The sequence below is a fragment of the Crotalus tigris genome, unplaced genomic scaffold (assembly GCF_016545835.1).
Source record: "Crotalus tigris isolate CLP2741 ecotype Arizona unplaced genomic scaffold, ASM1654583v1 scf7180000023746.1698619, whole genome shotgun sequence".
Taxonomy (NCBI): Eukaryota; Metazoa; Chordata; class Lepidosauria; order Squamata; family Viperidae; genus Crotalus; species Crotalus tigris.
Window position 1 is genome coordinate 134,532 of NW_024100155.1, and position 19,143 is coordinate 153,674.

Genomic DNA, 19,143 nt, shown 5'->3' on the forward strand with positions numbered 1-19,143 from the left:
TCTTTAGAAGGCCAGATCCTGAAATTGAAACTTTGGCCACCTAATGAGAAGGAAGGACTCACTGGAGAAGAGCCTGATGCTGGGAAAGATGGAGGGCAAGAGAAGAAGGGGACGACAGAGAAGGAGGTGGCTGGATGGAGTCCCTGAAGCAGTAGGCTTGAGCTTGAATGGACTCCAGAAGATGGTAGAGGACAGGAAGGCCTGGAGGAACGTTGTCCATGGGGTCGCGATGGGTCGGACACGACTTCGCAACTAACAACAACAGCAAGGCTGGGCATGTTGATTTCCAGTCTTTGAGCTTCATGGAGGACCCACTTTCTAAACTGCTTTCTGAAGGATGGTTTCAGAGGTCCCTGCAGGATCCAAACAGGCCGGAGTGGGGTGGGATGGGGGGAGGAAGGGCCCCCCACCTACTTCATCCCAAGCCTGGAAAAAGATTAAATAAAGAACTTTCTCACTGGCTCAGTTCAGCATCCTTTCCTGCACACCACCTCCACACCTTCCCAGCACAGTTGGTTCTGCAGCAGAACTGGGGCTGGGGGGAGAGAGAGAAATGTGTGGGTGCTTTTTAAAGCATTACTGCTATAAAAAGGATTGCATTTTTTTTTTCCAAATCTGGCACATGGCATCACAGATGCTTGCCAAAATGGGGCCGAGAAGAGGAGAAAATTTTTTTTTTCTCCCGAGCATCCACCTGGCTAAGTCTCCCATTGTTCTCCTTGGAGGAAAGGTCCACGTCCTCTCGCCCGCAAAGAGTAGGGGGGCATTACTGGAAAGTTTTAGGGGAAGTACAAGCAGCCTCTCTGTTGCGACGTTTTTTGGACAAGGCACGGTTGTCAGAATCCGCCCCGAGTGAAGGTCAGACACACTGATATTTTAAGCCAGTGTAAACTCACCTCTGCCTCTGGGCTTATCAAGACCTCAAGTATGTTCTCCTACAGTCCTTGTTTGGAAACTGATAGGGACACACTCCGATCCTATCAGCAAAGTTGCCAGGAGACCCCAGTCCAATAGTACACCTGCCAATGCTATGGTTCTTGCAGGGAAAGGAAGGTAGAAAAAGGTATAGAAGGACGGTTGCAGGAACTGGGTGTGTCTACTCTAGTTTAATGAAGAGAAGGATGAGGGGGGACATGATAGAAATGTTCCAACATCTCAGGGGCTGCCCCAAAGAAGAGGGAGTCAAGCTGTTCTCCAAAGCGCCTGAAGGCAGGACAAGAAACAACGGATGGAAACTGATCAAGGAGAGAAAGCAATTTTGGAATTAAGGAGAAACTTCCTAAGAGGGACGACAATTACCCAGTGGAACAGCTTCCCTTCAGAAGTTGTGGGTGCTTCCAACACTGTCTGAAATGGTCTAGGACAGTGTTTCTCAACCTTGACAATTTTAAGGCATGTGGACTTCAACTCCCAGAATTCCACAGCCAGCATTGCTGTGGAATTCTGGGAGTTGAAGTCCACATGCCTTAAAATTGTCAAGGTTGAGAAACACTGGTCTAGGATCTCCTGCCTGAGCAGGGGGTTGGACTAGAAGACCTCCAGGGTTCCTCCCAGCGAGAGAGAGGGGGGGAGGGAGGGGAGAGGGGAAGAGAGAGAGAGGGAGAGAGAAAGGGAGAGAGGGAGGGAGAGAGGGAGAGAGAGGGAGGGAGAGGGGGGAGAGAGGGGGAGGGAGAGAGGGGAGGAGAGAGGGAGAGGGAGGGAGGGAGAGAGAGGGAGGAGAAAAGGGAGAGAGAGGGAGAGGGAGAGGGATGGAGGAGAGAGGAGAAGGGAGAGAGGAGAGAGAGGGAGGGAGGGAGGGAGAAAGGGGAGAGGAGGGGAGATGAGAGGGAGGGAGAGGGGAGAGAGAGAGGGAGGGAGGAGAAAGGGAGGATGAGGGAGAGGGAGAGGGAGAGGGAGGGAGGGAGAGAGGGAGGGGAGAGGAGAGAGAGGGACGGGAGGGAGAAAGGGAGAGAGGAGGGGAGAGAGAGGGAGGGAGAGGGGAGAGAGAGAGGGAGGGAGGGAGAAAGGGAGAGAGAGGAGAGGGAGAGGGAGCGGGAGGAGGGAGGAGAGAGGGAGGGAGAGAGAGAGAGAGGGAGGGAGGGAGAAAGGAGAGAGGAGGGGGAGAGAGAGGAGGGAGAGGGGAGAAAGAGAGGGAGGGAGGAGAAAGGGAGGGAGAGGGAGAGGGAGAGAGAGAGGGAGGGAGAGAGAGAGGGAGGGAGGGAGGGAGAAAGGGAGAGAGGAGGGGGAGAGAGAGGGAGGGAGAGGGGGAGAGAGAGAGGGAGGGAGGGAGAAAGGGAGAGAGAGGGAGAGGGAGAGGGAGGGAGGGAGAGAGAGAGGGAGGGAGAGAGAGAGAGGGAGAGAGCGCTAATTCTTTTCCTTTCCCGTCTCATCAAAAATACAGGAAGACCAGATGGGTGTTTTCCTGCAGCGAGCCTGTTAACTCAGCAGACGCCAAGATCCCCTCCCAGACATTTTTTTAAAAAAAGAAAAGAAAAGAAAAGAAGAAGAAGCTAATTGTTGACAGCCTGCACGATACAATTAATGTATTCATCAATCCCATTAATTAATAATTGATGCTTTCTCCCTCTTCCCACAGAGGGGCAGGAAAAAAGGAGAGAAGAATCCTGTGTGTCCCTTGAAGCCTGCCAGCGATTCTGCAGCAAAGCAGGGTGTGTGTGGGGGGGAGAACGCGCCTCTTCCAGGATACGGGACGGACGCAGGGAAAGATCAGCAGGTATGTTCAGAGAGAACCAGCCAGAACAGGAGTTGTGAAACTCTTCTGCCTTCTTCTGCTGACCCGGGGGGAGGAAAAGGGCAAGAGACAGGTTCTGCTGCTTGCCACAAGCCATCACAGCCCGCCCGAGGAGAAACAGATGATTTTCTGTTTTTCCGCAACAGTTCTGCGTTCTTGCACTCGAAGGTGCGATGCATAATTCCTATGAAAAGGACAGTTATTCCGTCGACGGTCTCCGGATCCATCCTCTGTCACTGGTTTAAGAGATCCACACAAGGCAAAATCTTCCAGCCCATTTGAGGGGACTGACCTCTCGCCTCCCCAAAGCCCACGCGGGCAATCCACGTGTCATTCTCAGATCCAAAATGCACAGGCAATCAATCAGAAGGAAACCCTCTGAAATTCAAAATAGCTGTCTTTTGATCTACTTACTGCAGGGGTCTTCAGACTTGGCCCTTTGATGAGTTGAGGACTTCAACTCCCAGAATTCCTCAGCCAGCATGGGGGAACTATGGCTCCTTCATGACTTGTGGACTTCAACTCCCAGAATTCCTGAGCCAGCATGGGGGAACTATGGCCCCTTCATGACTTGTGGACTTCAACTCCCAGAATTCCTGAGCCAGCATGAGGGAAACTTTGGCCCCTTCATGACTTGTGGACTTCAACTCCCAGAATTCCTGAGCCAGCATGGGGGAACTATGGCCCCTTCATGACTTGTGGACCAACTCCCAGAATTCCTGAGCCAGCATGGGGGAACTATGGCCCCCTCATGACTCGTGGACTTCAACTCCCAGAATTCCTCAGCCAGCGTGGGGGAACTATGGCCCCTTCATGACTTGTGGACTTCAACTCCCAGAATTCCTCAGCCAGCATGCCTGGCTGAGGAATTCTGGGAGTTGGTCCACAAGTCATTAAAGGTCCAGGTTTGAAGACCCCTGGTCTACTTGTTCCATTAATTTCAACCCTACCTTCTCAATGACTTGTACAAAAGCTACAGGAATATGTTGTAATTCTCTCTACTCAATCCTTGCTCTGCAGCCTACTCACTCCCCTTCACTAAAGCCCATTGCCCAAGCTCCAGAGAGGAGAAATCACTCTACTGTGAGAGGGATCTTGGAGTCTTAGTGGACAACCAATTCAATATGAGCCAGTCGTGTGCGGCGGCAGCCAAAACAGCCAATGCAATCCTGAGTTGCATTAACAGAGGGATTCAATCAAGATCACGTAAGGTACTCATACCACTCTAGAAAGCCTTAGTAAGGCCACACCTGGAATACTGCATCCAGTTTTGGTCTCCACACTACTAAAAAAGACGTTGAGACTCTAGAAAAAGTGCAGAGAAGAGCAACAAAGATGATCAGGTGGACCGGAGGCTAAAACATATGAAGGACGGTTGCAGGAACTGCGCATGGCTAGTCTAATGAAGAGAAGGACCAGGGGAGACATGATAGTAGGGTTCCAATATCTGAGGGGCTGTCACAGAGAGGAGGGGGTCAACCTATTTTCCAAAGAACCTGAAGGTCGGACAAGGAACAACGGATGGAAACTAATCAAGGAGAGATTCAACCTAGAAATAAGGAGTGATTTTCTGACAGTGAGAACAATCAACCGATGGAACTGGAGTTGCCTTCAGAAGTTGTGGGAGCTTCACACTGGAGGCTTCTAAGAAGAGACTGGACCACCATCTGTCAGAAATGGTGTAGGGTCTCCTTGCTTTGGGGGGTGGTGGTTGGACTAGATGACCTACAAGGTTAGAATAGAATAGAATAGAATAGAATAGAATAGAATAGAATAGAATATATATTAATAGAATAGAATATATATTAATAGAATAAAATAGAAATTAGAATAGAATATATATTAATAGAATAGAATAGAAATTAGAACAGAATAGAAATTAGAATAGTATATTAATAGAATAGAATAGAAATAAATTTGAATAGAATATATATTAATAGAATAGAATAGAAATTAGAATAGAATAGAAATTAGAATAGAATATATATTAATAGAATAGAAATTAGAATAGAATAGAAATTAGAATAGTATATATATTAATAGAAATTAGAAATTAGAGATTAGATTGGAATGGAATGGAATGGAATGGAATAGAATAGAATAGAATAGAATAGAATAGAATAGAATCTGGAATGTAGAATAGAATAAAATAGAAATACAATAAGAATAGAATAGAATAGAATAGAATAGAATAGAATAGAATAGAATAGAATCTGGAAGGGACCTTGGAGGTCATCTAGTCCTTTCCAACTCTGTTATTCTAATTCTAGGCACCATCAGGTAAGTTAAATCTTGGTGCAGTAAAGTTAGTTGAAAAATAAATGGAAGTACAAACCCATTCACACAGAAGAAACAGGTATGGAATATCCTCTAGGTGAGCACGTTTTTTTTATCATCCCCAAAATATTATTGTGTAAGAGGAAATGGGATTGGAACCCCAAGGTTTTGTTGGGTTTGGTTAAGGCATCAGCCTAGAAATTGGGAGACTGGGAGTTGTAGTCCTGCCACGGGCATGAAGTCACGGGCCAGTCACTCTCTCTCCGCCCCAGGAAGGAGGCAATGGCAAACCACCTCTGAAAAACCTGGCTAAGAAAATGGCCCAGGCAGTCTTTGAGAACTGGACACAATTGAACCAAAGGAAAAAAAAAGAAATTCTAGGTATTAAACATAATTTCTTTGCTTTCTAGTCTATGAGAAATGAGTCCATTTCACAGACGAGTCCTAACTACCAAGTCAAAAGCTACCGATAATCCAGCCTTCTCATTCCTTGTTCTTTTCAGCTAGACCTGCTTATTATTTACATTCACGGATTTAATTCTTAGCAAATGAGATCCACTGAGGACAGTATGATCCCATTTAATGTTGCATCAGAGCCTCTAATCATATGCAAAGTACATTCCTCTGCCAGACAAATAACTTGCCTAAGCACCTGACATTATATGTAATAATATTCCTTCTGTTGGAGAAAGCTACTTTTCAAAACATTTAAGAAACATTTTTTTAAAAAACCCACCAGTACTTAACATACAGAGAGATAATTCACACACAAAATTTTTTTTAAACAAATAATGATGTGAAATAAGTATTTATTTAAAAAAAAACCCCAAAACAAATAGAAACCATCCTTTCTGTAGCATCTGATAAAGCCACCCAGATTAAAATTAAGGGACAACTTTAATGCAATTTGCATATTGTTGACATCTGATACTACAAGGAAAATGAATTATATCTAGCAGACAGTTTTATTTTCAGCTGGAAAAAATGTAAGCCGATTTCACCGAATTTGTCCAGCTAAAAAAATATTAATATTAAATCCACTAGGACATACCCAGAAGTCACCCATCAGCTGTTTGGTCTAAGCAAATTTAGTTTGATTATACTCTGATCGGGGCTAACCCACCTCTGCCTGTAAAAAATTGATTTTTGTGATTTTTTTTTTACTACGTTAGGGCCTCCGGAAGACATAGTCATTCCATGGTTCCTGTCTCATCACCCACTTCCAAGTCCTGGATAAATGTTTATGATTAAAGGGAGAAGGCAAAGCCAGAGGCAGGTATGCGGATGTGAATTTGGGTGGTGAACAGAAGCCAAAGCTTGAATGCTTGTGAATTAACTAGAGGTTGTTTCAGACTTACTACCACTGGAAACTGATCAAAGAGAGAAGCAATCTGGAATTAAGGAGAAACTTCCTGACAGGGAGGACAATTAACCAGTGGAACAGCTTGCCACCAGAAATCGTGGGCGCTCCATCCCTGGAGATTTTTAAGAAGAGACTGGACAATCACCTGTCTGAGATGGTATAGGATGCTTGAGCAGGGTGCTGGACTAGAAGACCTCCAAGGTCCCTTCCAGTTCTGCTCTGCTCTATTCTATTCTATTCTATTCTATTCTATTCTATTCTATTCTATTCTATTCTATTCTATTCTATTCTATTATTCTATTCTATCATATCCTATTCTGTTCCCTATTCTATTCTATTCTATTCTATTTCTGTTCTGTCCTGTTCTTCCCTTATTCTATTTCTATTATTCTATTCTATCATATCCTATTCTGTTCCCTATTCTATTCTATTCTTCTATTCTATCATATCCTATTCTGTTCCCTATTCTATTCTATTCTATTCTATTCTATTCTATTCTATTATTCTATTCTATCATATACTATTCTGTTCCCTATTCTATTCTATTTCTATTCTATTCTGTTCTGTTCTTCCCTTATTCTATTCTATTCTATTCTATTCTATTCTATTCTATTCTATTCTATTCTATTCTATTCTATTCTATTCTATATCCTATCCTATCCTAACAATGGAGCCCAAAATTTCCCAGACTAAGCAAGACAGTTCCTAATTGATTCCCGTCCCATTTTTTGACTTTTCTTTGCCATAGTTGCTAACCAATTCACTGCAGCCCTTATGGCAATCACGCCACTGTTAAGCAAATCTGCGTGTTTCCCCATTGACTTTGCTTCCTGGAAAGGTTATAAATGGAGAACATGTGGCCCCGAGGATGCTGCGAGTGTCACAAATGCAAGTCAGTTGCCAAAAGCCTGAATTTTGATCAGGTGACCATGGGGACACTGCAAAAGATCGTAAGGGTGAAAAAAAAAAAAAACGGTCCTAAGTCACTTCCAACAGTCACTAAATAAATGCTTGTAAGGACAGGAATCCCTGTTCTGTGCACTGCTTCTTTTTTAAGGTCAGGACAAGAGCCGATATGATTACGACACAGAAGGGGAGCAAATTTGCACCCTCCTTTTCCAAGACCCCAGGCGAAGAACACCCTACAGCAGCTCCTTGCCTTGAAAATCTACACACCCAGTCCCAACTGAGTAGGGCTCCTCCAGACCTACTGCAGACCCACAAAACCTTGCAAAATTTCCACAACTCCCTCCCAAGACACCCCAGGCTTTACGCCGCAGCCTTCATTCCCACCCACCCACCCCCCGGGGAATCAAAACCTTAATATTTGGGAGATATTGCCGTTACCGTCCCAAAGCAAAAAAGGACACACACCCCCCAACTACATTATTCAGAACTTAAAACGCCCAAAGCCAAATATTGCGTCACAGCAAGCGCTCTCTTAGCTGAGATGGGGCTTAAACCTGATTAAAGATAGAATTGACAGCCTTTTGACAGCGAACTCCGAGGTGCCTTCTCTGTTCCCCCACCCCACCCCTCCACCCCACCGGGTTAATGCAGCTGTGAAAAGCACCGGAGTGGCTTTTGGAAAAAAAAAAAGGCTCACAATGTGGAGGAGGACCCCGGTTTTATGCAAAACCCCGGGAACTGAAATCAAGGCAACTTTGGCACATCCCAGCTATATTGGAAAGCCCTCCAGAAAGAATCCAGAAGCTGCTTGCTGGGAGAAATATTCCCCAGTTTTATCTCCAGCTGGACATGAATTCGGATTCCGAAGGACGGGTCTAGACCCAACTCAACCGCTAACTAACAGAGCCCATCCCCTACTCAAGGGCTCCTTCTTGAAGCAGGAACGGGTTCTCTCCCATACGCAGGCCTGAATTTCTCAAGGACAACCCAGTGCAATTTGCACCCCCCCCCCTCATCCATCCTACTGCAGCCCCCAGCCCAACTTCCAGTCTGCTTTTTCCTGCAGACTGGCTGCTTCTACACGCCTGGGGGTCACCCCTTCCTCCTGCTCTCTCAAGGGGGGGACACCCAGCACCCTCTGAGGGTAGCCCCCCCCCACCCCAGTTCAGTAGTCCTGCCCTTGCCCTAGGCTGTTTCTCTCCCTGTTCCGGGGTCTTTCCAAGCCTCCCCCCCCCTTGCCTACTCCTTCCCCAATGCACCCTCCTGCGGGATGTTCTTCCCTCCTGCTTCAGCCATCCACCCACTCTTCTCCTCTTCCCCCCCCCCGTATCTGCTTTCACCCCGCTCCCCCAAATCCCCGAGATGCACCTTCGCCTTCCCCCCCTCCCCACCCGAGACCCCCCCCTCCAGGTCCGTTGGCGGCTGCAATCTCTCTCGCTTCCCCCGCGTGCCCCTCGCTTCCGCCGGCTTAAAAGCCACGGGGTGCATTTGCTGGGAAGTCAGCCTTTCCCCCCCTTCGGCCCCAACCGATGGACCCCCCCCCCAAAAAAATCCCATTCCCCCCCCCAAAGTCCTCTTTCCCCAACCCAGATGCGTCCAGATGCCCCTTCCCCACTTAAAGCCAGCCTGGCCCGGTGGAGGGGGAGGAGGAGGAAGGGGGGGTCGCTGGCTGGGGATTGTGGGAATGCAACTCTTTGAAGGCTCCCGGAGGGCGCCAGGTTGGGGAGCTTCGCTTTGCGGGTGCCTGGGCGTGCGAGGAGCGCAGCCGGGGAGCCTCTGCCGGGCTCCACAGCTGGCCTGGCGCGCCCTCTTCCTCCTCCTCCTCCACCCGCTGCATCTCCCGGTCTTCCTCCTTCTCTTCCTCCTCCTCCTCCCCGCCACCCTCCAGGGATCGAGTCCCTTTCCCCGCTCGCCTCGCATTGCACCACCCCCTTCCCTCTTGCACGCCTCCCGCCTTCCCCCCGACCCGCGCGGCCCCTCCCCCGGCTTGCATCCCGCCTGTCTTACCCGCTTCCCCCGCGGGAAAAGCTCCCCGTCCGCCTCCAGGCAGCCCCCGGCCCCGTCCCGGCTCCGTCCGACTCTTTTGCAAGCGCCGCAGCAGGCAGCTTCGGGGGCTCCGCGGCCACGTGACGGCGCCCGGCGCCCCCATAGGCTGGGCCCGGACCGGGGCTGCCGGGCAACGCTGAGCCCGCCCCCTTTTCGCCTGCCCCGCACCTGAGCGGCGGAGCCGCCTTACGCTACCGGCGCAGCGAGAGGGCGGCGCGGGCCGCAATTGGCGTAAGCTGGCCCCTCGCTCGCCTACCTGTGCCGTTACGCAGCCTGCGTAGCGCGTCCCCCCTTACCTTGCGCCGGGAAGCGCCGCCTTCGGGGGCGCTGCGCAGATGGCGTGCCTCTGTCCTCCCCCCCCCCTCCAGTGCAAGGGAAGCGGCGTGTGCGCGGAGGGCTGTCCTACCCCCCCCCCCCCGCCTCCTTCGCAAAAGACGCAACCCTGCTTTCAGAATCGGGAGGCGGCGGAGGCGGCGCGGCCGCCGCACCTGCGGGGAGCGAGCCCTTACGCTGCGGGCGTAGCAGGAGCGCCCTGCTTCCCCTGCGCAAAGTGCGTAAGGGGGGGATCAGGAAGGTGCAATGAAAAAGGGGGCGACGGGAGCGGAGAAAAGGGGAGAAAGAAGGGGGGGTTGCTGTTAAAAAAAAAAAAGTAAAGGGAGGAAACGAAGAGAAGGGAGCAGCCAAGTCAAGGAAATGGGTGGGCAGGTGAGGTCCCCGACCTGCTGCAGTTAAAATGAAGAATCTAAAAACCTGACCCTGCATGGTTGGAAGCCAAGAAGAAAAGAAGAAGAAAATGCAAAAGGGAAAGCAAAGCAGAGGAAGAGAGCAAATGAACAAATTTAATTTTGCAAAGAGGGAGGGAGAACTGGGACTCCCCCAAGGGGCTCGGCGAACCCTCGTCTGGGTCCCCATCGCCCTCCCAGCATTGCAGAGGAACAATTCCCTGTCTCCCTCCCAGTGTACCCCCATTTTCCAGCCTTCTACAACAGTGGTTCTCCACCTGTGGGTCGGGACCCCATTTGGGGTCGAACGACCATTTCACGGGGGTCGCCAAACAACGCAGTCCGCCATTTTTTCCCCCTTTTCCTTAGTTGTGCTACTCCCTTTTATTCTATTGGCTTTTGAAAGCCAATAGGATAGACTTTCTTGAATAGAGTCTAATTCTATTGGCTTTCAAAAGCCAATAGGAATGGTCCAGGCTGCCTCTGCCCTGCTGAGCCCGCCAAAAGTCCCATTCTGCAAACGGTGCTGCATCAGTTGAGTAGTCCTTGACTTACGACCGGTTGGGGGTCACGGCATTAAAAAGGTTGAGAACCACTATTCCACAAGGACACCCCTTCCCACATCGCCAATCTATCCAGAAAGGTGCAGGCGCACCTGAGCTGACCTTTTGAGCCATGTGCATCATCCGTGGTGGACAACTTGCCTTGGGGAACGGGTCAGCCTCAAACCACCCACATCTTGGCCACGTTTGAGGGAGCTGTGCTTTGCCCACTTCTCCCGCTAGCTGGGAGCCCAGCTCCCATCCTTCCCAGCCAGCAGGAACGCCGCTGGGGCTCCCCAACACTTTCAGAGGACCCCGAGGGGGAATAGCTATTCCGAAACAACAAACAACTGGGATTGCACTTTGCCGTGTTGCCAAAACAGGAGCAAACCACAAAGAAAACAAAGTTTGTTTGCATAAACACAGCCGCATGTATCGAACGGAGCAATAACACCCTCCCACCCCACTTCCTAATTCACCCCCAGATTTTTGCTTACCTAGCGCAGAAGGTGTCTGGTCCGTGGCTCAGCGGAAGCCGTAATTAACGGCCTTCAGTCCTCACGTTGAGGCCTCTGTCCCCATGTTGCACCACATGCAGAGTACAACAAAGACTGGTCTTGTGAAGGCCGAAGGTGCAGGCCTTGAATTGAGAACCGGCTGCTGATCTTTGCAAGGACGGCTTCTCTCTCCCTTTTTATTCCGGTCCGTTTCGCCAAACGGATTGTTGCACCCAAAACATCACAGCGGAGGCAGTTCCAGGGGCCTGTGAACAACAACATAAGAGAGGCAACAGCGCAAGCTTTCACAGGATGCAAAAAAGGCAGGTTAAAGATGGAAGAAAAGGCTACGGTTAAAATGTATCTGCTCGCAGCTAGTCCTTGACTTACAACAACTCACTTAGTGACTGAAGGTACAACGGAACTTGAAAAAAATGACTTATGACCGTTTTTCATACGTGATGTGATCAAAATTCAGACGCTTGACAACTGATTCGTATTTATGAGGGTTGCGGTGTCCCGGGGTCATGTGATCCCCTTTTGACAAGCAAAGATTCATTTAACAACCGTGTGGCTAATTTAATTTACTTAATAGCTGTGGCAAGAAAAGTCATAAAACGGAGCAAAACTCATTTGACAAATGTCTTACTTAGCCAGAGAATCGCGGTCATATTTGCCTGTATAAAGTGTAATAAATTTACAATTCTCGTCTGATCTACTGGCATCGTAGTTTTTAATGTTGGGGTTTTCCATGAGATGAAACTAACCAAGGGCACGGCATCCCCGAGTCTCATTTAAATGTTTTTTTAATACAATTTCTCCTGCCGTGTCTCTATTATTCTTTAAATTTACATGCCCAAAGCGTCAAAAATTCTCCATGCACTTTCCATCCAAGCTTACAGGACCCCAATTGATCTGAGATGGCTATGTTATTAACATGGACTTCTGAGTTTAAAACAAATGTTTAGTACAGATTTTATACCTAGGGATATAAGAAGGAGGGTCATTTTTACATGGAAAAAACAATGCTTTTTGAGGATAATTATTCTTCCTGGCAATAGAAGAAGGGGACGACAGAGAATGAGATGGCTGGATGGAGTCACTGAAGCAGTAGGTGTGAATTTAAATGGACTCCAGAAGATGGTAGAGGACAGGAAGACCTGGAGGAACGTTGTCCATGGGGTCGCGATGGGTCAGACACGACTTCGCAATTAACAACAACATTCTTCCTGGAACCTCTGAATATGCAGAAAATGAAAAGTTATCACTTGGAACCAAAGGCATGATAAATATTATGGCTACACCGTCCTGTCTCTGCCAAGCCACAGAATTTGCTGACTCCGTATAATCTGCAATTTGATATCACAGAAAATCAATGGGACAGTGGAGGGTATTTTTGAAGTTGACTTGCTGTTTTACTGTGCAGAAGTACAGGCTGGCCCCCACCAAGCCTTCAAACAACTTTTTTTATGAGCTATACTTCTGATCCCAGGTTGTCACATCAAATATAAAGTTAGATGGAAGGGAACAGAGCAAGATATAACGGAATATAAACATTTACTGCCAAACTGCGCAGTGGAAAGAAGACAGACAGTAACATGTTTTCTCCTTCAGTAATGCTGATAAGAAGTTTGAGGTAGTGGTTTGGTGGTGGAAAAAAACAAAAGAATTTTAGGGTTTGTGTGTGTATGTGTACACATGCATATCAGATAGATAGATAGATAGATAGATAGATAGATAGATAGATAGATAGATAGATAGATAGATAGATAGATAGATAGATCATATAAATATATAGATATAGATAGATGGATAGATAGAGATAGGTAGATGGATGGATGGATGGATAGATAGATAGATAGATAGATAGATAGATAGATAGATAGATAGAGAGATAGATAGAGAGACAGACCGACAATTGATAGAAAGGTAGAAATGGGTTGACAGAGATATGAAGAAATTGATAGAGATATTAGAAAGATTGACAGATAAAAAAGATAGATAGATAGATCATATAAATATATAGATATAGATAGATGGATAGATAGAGATAGATAGATAGATATAGATAGATACATAGACACAGACAGACAATAGAGATGAGTAGATAAAAGATGATAGATGGATGACGAGGTATGGATGGATGAATAGATAATAGATGGTGATAGAGACAAATGAATAGATAAATAAATAAATAGACGATAGATGGATTGATCACTGGAGGGATAAATAGATGAATGAACAAACAGAGTGTTACTGTTACAGAGTATGTAGTAGAGGCAAGCCCCATTATACTTAGGATCTATTTTGTTTAAAAAATGCCATTAAATTCCGTTTCTCAAGACTGCAATTCGAAATGCTGTCTGGCCAAATTCTTCATTGGCTTTTAAAACATAAGACCCATTCATGGTCAGAAATCTGTATTTCCAAAAACACAATTAGGGGAGCTCAGGGGCGGGGGGGGGGGGGAGGTCAATTTTCAGAAAAGCATTGCATTAAAAAAAAAAAGATGTATAATGCAAAACACGAAACTATGTATCCAATTTTCCTAAAGATGGAAAAGATGAATAAAGCAGGCGCTGAAATGAGAGCTTCAAAGAAAGTGATAAAACAAAACAAAAACGAAGGGAAGGTTGCAAAAGGAAGCCATTTTAAGGATTATCATCACTAAGGTTTCTTGCAAAGGAGAAGCAGGCAGTTAACGAAACAGATCAAATAACCCATCAAAACGGCCTCTGTAGCGTGGGGGGGGGGTTGTGGCTGGGGAATTATAGAACAGTTGCCCTTTGTTTCTACCTGCAGAAACACAGACCTGATGCACACACAACTTCTGGAGGCAAGTTGTTCCCCCGGTTAGAACAATTAACCAGTGGAACAAGCTGCCTCCAGAAGCTGTGAAGGCTCCAACACTGGAAGTTTGTAAAGAGACCGGACAAACATTTGTCTGAAATGATACAGGGTTTCCTGCCTGAGCACGGGGTTGGACTAGAAGACCTCCAAGGTCCCTTCCAACTCTGCTATTCTATTCTATGTGGCCAGTGTAAAGATGGACTCTTTGCGACCCTCTTTTGCGAAAGGGACCTCACAAACGTCCCTCCAGAATATTCATTCTTCTCCAAAGTCAAAATACCGCCCAAATACATTTAGAGCACGAAATAGTGTTGCAAAGCAATCTGATAAGACATTGACACGTAAGAGTACAGTAAGTCCTCCATCTACGAGCACGATTGAGCCCAAAACTTTAGTTGTTCAGTGAGACATTGGCTAAGTGAGTTTTGCCTCATTTTACGACTTTTCTCCCCACAGCTGCCCACACCTCTTTTTATTCAGCAGTCCCAAGGCGTTGCCTCTCAGTGCCTTCTCCTTTTACTCTGGAGTTGTCGCATTGACTGCTGCTGATTTACTCTTGCTAATTGTCGGCGTGTGCGAGCATCAATTAGCCATGTCCATCAGGTGTGAGTTCTCCGAGTCTGACTCATTCTCCTCACACAGCTGAGCTTCATCAGGAACACGACTGGAGGGCCCAGGCTCTGCATCAAACCGTGAGTCCTGTAATTCATCAGAGCTTCCCTCTGCCCCTGATGGCCCTTCAAATGCCTCCTCCACCTCCTCCTCAGATTCCTCAGACTCAGCTGTTGGGAGCACAGGCTGGCACGGAATCACAACAAAAGCTGCTGAAAAAGAAGCAAGCAGGAGGCACCAGGCCTTAGAGCAGTGGTTCTCAACCTGTGGGTCGGGACCCCATTTGGGGTCGAATGACCATTTCACGGGGGTCACCAAACCATGCTGTCCGCCATTTTTTTCCCTTTTCCCTAGCTGTCCTACTCCCTCTTATTGGTGGCCACACCCACTTGGGGGTCACCGCAACATGGGGAACTGTATTATGGGGTCACGGCATTAGAAAGGTTGAGAATCACTGCCTTAGAGAAACAATTCACCAAAGTGGATTGCTTGACACCCCCCCCCGGACGCTGCGATCATCATCGATATGAGTTGGTTGTCAAGCGTCTCCATTTTGGTCACATGGCCAGGGGGAGGCCGCCACGGCCATAAGTGTGAAAAACGGCCACAGGTCACTTTTTCCAATGAAGTTATAGCTCTTGAACGGTCATTAAAAGAGCTGTTGTAAGTTTTACTACGCAGACCTCAGATTAATGGTGGTCTTGCACGCATAAATATTTGGGCAGCTGTGAGACTGTCTAGAGGAGAAGAATCGAAAAGTTTGAGAGGAATAGCAAGCATGCTTTTGGACATCCATCCATGCAAAGGTAGAAATATGATCTATTTACTTCAAGTCATACGAGGCGGGTGTCTAAAACAGCATTCCGTATTCAATTGCACTTGAAGGAAGCCTCCGAGATCAAAGGAAACATGCGTCATGTTTAAATGGTATTTTTTTGTGTTCTTTGTAACTTGCTTACAAACGTACAGACTTGTCTTGTGGCAGGAAGGGCGGCGAATAAATTTGATAAATGAGTAAATACAATTTCACCCGGTCATTTGGAGTATAAGCTCACGAAATCAAGGAGAGAAGCAACTGGAACTAAGGAGAAACTTCCTGACAGTGAGAACAATTCACCAGTGGAACAACCTGCCTCCAGAAGCTGTGAATGCTCCAACGCTGGAAGTTTTAAAGAAGAAACTGGACAGCCATTTGTCCGAAATGGTGTACGGTTTCCTGCCTGAGCAGGGGGTTGGATTCGATGACCTCCAAGGTCCCTTCCAACTTTATTATTATTATTATTATTATTATTATTATTATTATTATTATTATTATTACTACTACTATTATCATTATCATTATCATTATTATTATTATTATGGATCATCGCACAGTCAGCCAGATGTTCAGACTGGATTTGGCATTTTGTCTACCTATCAAGTCCTTACCCAGCACTTGGGATAGGCAGATGTGGATGTTTGATGATATTACAGATATCGTCGCAGGATGGAAGCAATTCCTAGTATGGCCGCCTTTTGCAATTGACTATTATTATTAATATTATTATTATTGAGGAAAAAGGAGCTCTCTTTTTTTTGCATTACAAGTTTCAATTCATTTAAGCATGTCCGCCTCCTTTGTAGTTGCCCTACATGGAAATATTCATTAGCTAGCAAGAATTTTATTGAATAGGCTCCCTTGGCTAAAATGCTTGTAAAAGCCTTCCTTTGGATCAACTATCTGAGAAAGGAAGAACAGAACAGAACAAATAGAGTCGGAAGGGATCTTGAAGATCTTGTAGTAGTCCAGTCCAAGCTTTGTAAAAACTCATTAAACACCTATTAAAAGTTAGGAAAACTTGGTTTGGAAGATTATGATGCGTACAGGGTCTTAAAACTCATTTTCCATTTTTTGAGTCAATGACCCACATAAAATGGATGGTAGATGAACTGAAGAAGCCTCAAACTTGAATGATACATTAGATGTTATTCTGGCTATCAGGAAGTTAACATATCCACCAGATGCCCTAAAGAGGCGGGTAGGGAAGCTTATCCAGCTGATCGAAGATCAAGTGTCACCTATCAAGTCCGAGAGATATTTAATTTTAGGCAAATAACGCCAAGGTTTAATTTTGATGATGCACGAATGGACTTTGGGTAAGTTTTATAGAACAAAATACGTTGAAATCAGTACTCAGCTGCTCAGTTAAGTTCTTTTGGGATTTTGAACATTGCCTTCAGGTCTTAGCCATGAATTCTGGAATTAGTAGAATTCTGGAATTAATAGGATGCAGAACGAGCCCTTAAATGCCACAAGGGACCCCCCCCCTTTCAAAGAGGGTCCTGCTAAAATCAATAACATTTTAAAAAAAGGTGATTTGGGTATAAATGGAACTGGCCATGCCCTCACGTAGGAAAGAGCTGCTGTGGCTGAAAACCAGAACAAGGAGTGCATTCATACAACCATGTCAGTACCGTGCTTTGCGTAATATTCTGCTCTTTCTAAATTAAAAAAAAACCCAACAACCTCCTTTCATTGCAAATCTATCAGCGCTAAATCATTCAAAGAAAAATAGGCTGTACTTATTTTAAAAGGCACAGCTCTCCGCTCTACCTTTTCGGTAAAGAATTATTACGGTGATTCATCCCGCTTCAGTTCTAAAGGCTGAAATGTTTTGAGCTGCTCTGATTACTTATTTAAGGCCTATTGATTGATTTATTTTTTTTTCCTCCAGACTTCTGCTAGGGACGAGAGCCTCTGCGCGTCGTGCAGATGGCACCGGTATTGCCCTGCAAATTGTGGTCAGTTGGCACAATAACCAAGCAAGACTTATTTTAGCCCAGGCTGCCGGTTAAATATTCATGCGGTGGGTTTTAAATACGAAAAAGCTGGTTCTCGGACTGAGATATAAGACTGATCGTCAAATTCAAGGACATCATGTAATTGCTCCCCCCCCTTTTTTTTTTATCAAGAATTAGATTTCATCTCAGGTCTTCAAAATTGGGACGAAGGATAATACACAGGAATAACTTCTCCGTGGCCTGAATCTTCCTTGCAATTAAAAAACAAAAAAACAGCCCAACCTGGGCAAAATAACATTCTTTTTGTTTCTCGTAAATCTAGAGCATTCTCGAGAATCTCACAGGAAAAGTTCTCCCCACCCTTGCAAATGTGTTGCAAGGAGATACTATTCTGCAGAATTTGGGCAGAGAGATAAGGTTGACACATCAAGTCAACAACTTGGTGACGTGAAGATTGACAGCATTGCTACAGAGTAAATAAACTCTTAAAGAGAATTCAAAAGTAACTGCCACACTGCCTTCTTGTCCGTTTAAAAGAGATTTCAGCAACCCAGGGCAAATAATCAACCCGGCTGGATCAAGATTCACAAGCATGTGTGAATAGACGGGGCGACATGAGTGTTTTTCAACCTGGGCAACGTGTTTTTCAACCTGGGCAACGTTAAGACGGTGGACTTCAGCCGGGTGCTGACTAGGGCAGTGGTTCTCAACCTTTTTAATGCCGCGACCCCCAACCGGTCGTAAGTCGAGGACTACTCAACCGGTCATAAGTCGAGGACTACTCAACGGGTGCAGCACCGTTTGCAGAATGGGACTTTTGGCGGGCTCAGCAGGGCAGAGACAGCTTGGACCATTCCTATTGGCTTTTGAAAGCCAATAGAATTAGACTCTATTCAAGAGAGTCTATTCTATTGGCTTTCAAAAGTCAATAGAATAAAAGGGAGTAGCACAGCTAAAGAAAAGGGGGAAAAAATGGCGGACTGCGTTGTTTGGTGACCCCCGTGAAATGGTCGTTTGACCCCAAATGGAGTCCCGACCCACAGGTTGAGAACCACTGGACTAGGGGATTCTGGGAGTTGAAGTCTAACTGTCCTACAATGGTGGGGATTTCTGAGGCACATTAAGCTGAGGGGCATTGCATGAAAAGACATACGTCAAGTATAAAACATCACCTAAGATCCAATCCCTCGAGACAAATGTTAAATTTTGAAAAAAAATCCACAGCAGGCAGCAGAAGTAATAAAACACTGGATAAAGCCAAGTGAAATAAACAATTGCCTGTAAGGTTTAAACAGATAAAAATCAAAAATTAAGAGACTAAACCGGGGAAAAATGCATCGTTATGGTACCTGTTGAAGGACATTTCCTCTGATAAGATTTGGAGCAGAGTATTCAGTTCAGGGGTCTTCAAACTTGGCCCTTTTATGACTTGTGGACTTCAACTCCCAGTGCCTGGCTGAGGAATTCTGGGAGTTGAAGTCCACAAGTCATAAACGGGCCAAGTTGGAAGACCCCTGATCTAGATCTTTGGGGCTTTTCCAGGGACTGCCCACTATCTCGTCAGCTGGTTTTGAGGAAACATCAAGAAGACTTCTCTTTATCTGCTTGTCCTACTGTCCGATCCCGGGCTCTTCTGTGACCATTGCTCCACCGATGCTAGTTTGAATCAGGTTTTCTGAGACACTTGAGCTGAGAATGCAGCGATAATGATTCCCAAGACTGCAATCTTATTATTCCTGTAATCTTCCATTAAGGAAACCATCGTGAACCTCTTCACACCGACAAAGAGGAGTTTGATCTTTGTTGTTCTCTC

At 46.2% G+C, this 19,143-nt stretch overlaps 1 protein-coding gene across 5 annotated transcripts in view; it reads right to left on the reverse strand.

The window, feature by feature from the left end:
- The window catches only part of LOC120298121 (spermatid perinuclear RNA binding protein), an 85,872-nt gene that overhangs the window by 65,006 nt on the left and 1,723 nt on the right, over positions 1-19,143 (reverse strand). For 4 of the 5 annotated variants that reach the window (XM_039321501.1, XM_039321498.1, XM_039321503.1 and 1 more), the window contains exon 1: positions 9,288-9,427. The gene's annotated coding sequence lies outside the window, so the exon portion shown is untranslated. Of the gene's footprint in view, positions 1-9,287; positions 9,428-11,087; positions 11,354-19,143 lie in introns of those variants that run through there. The other variant, XM_039321500.1, reaches the window with a different exon arrangement.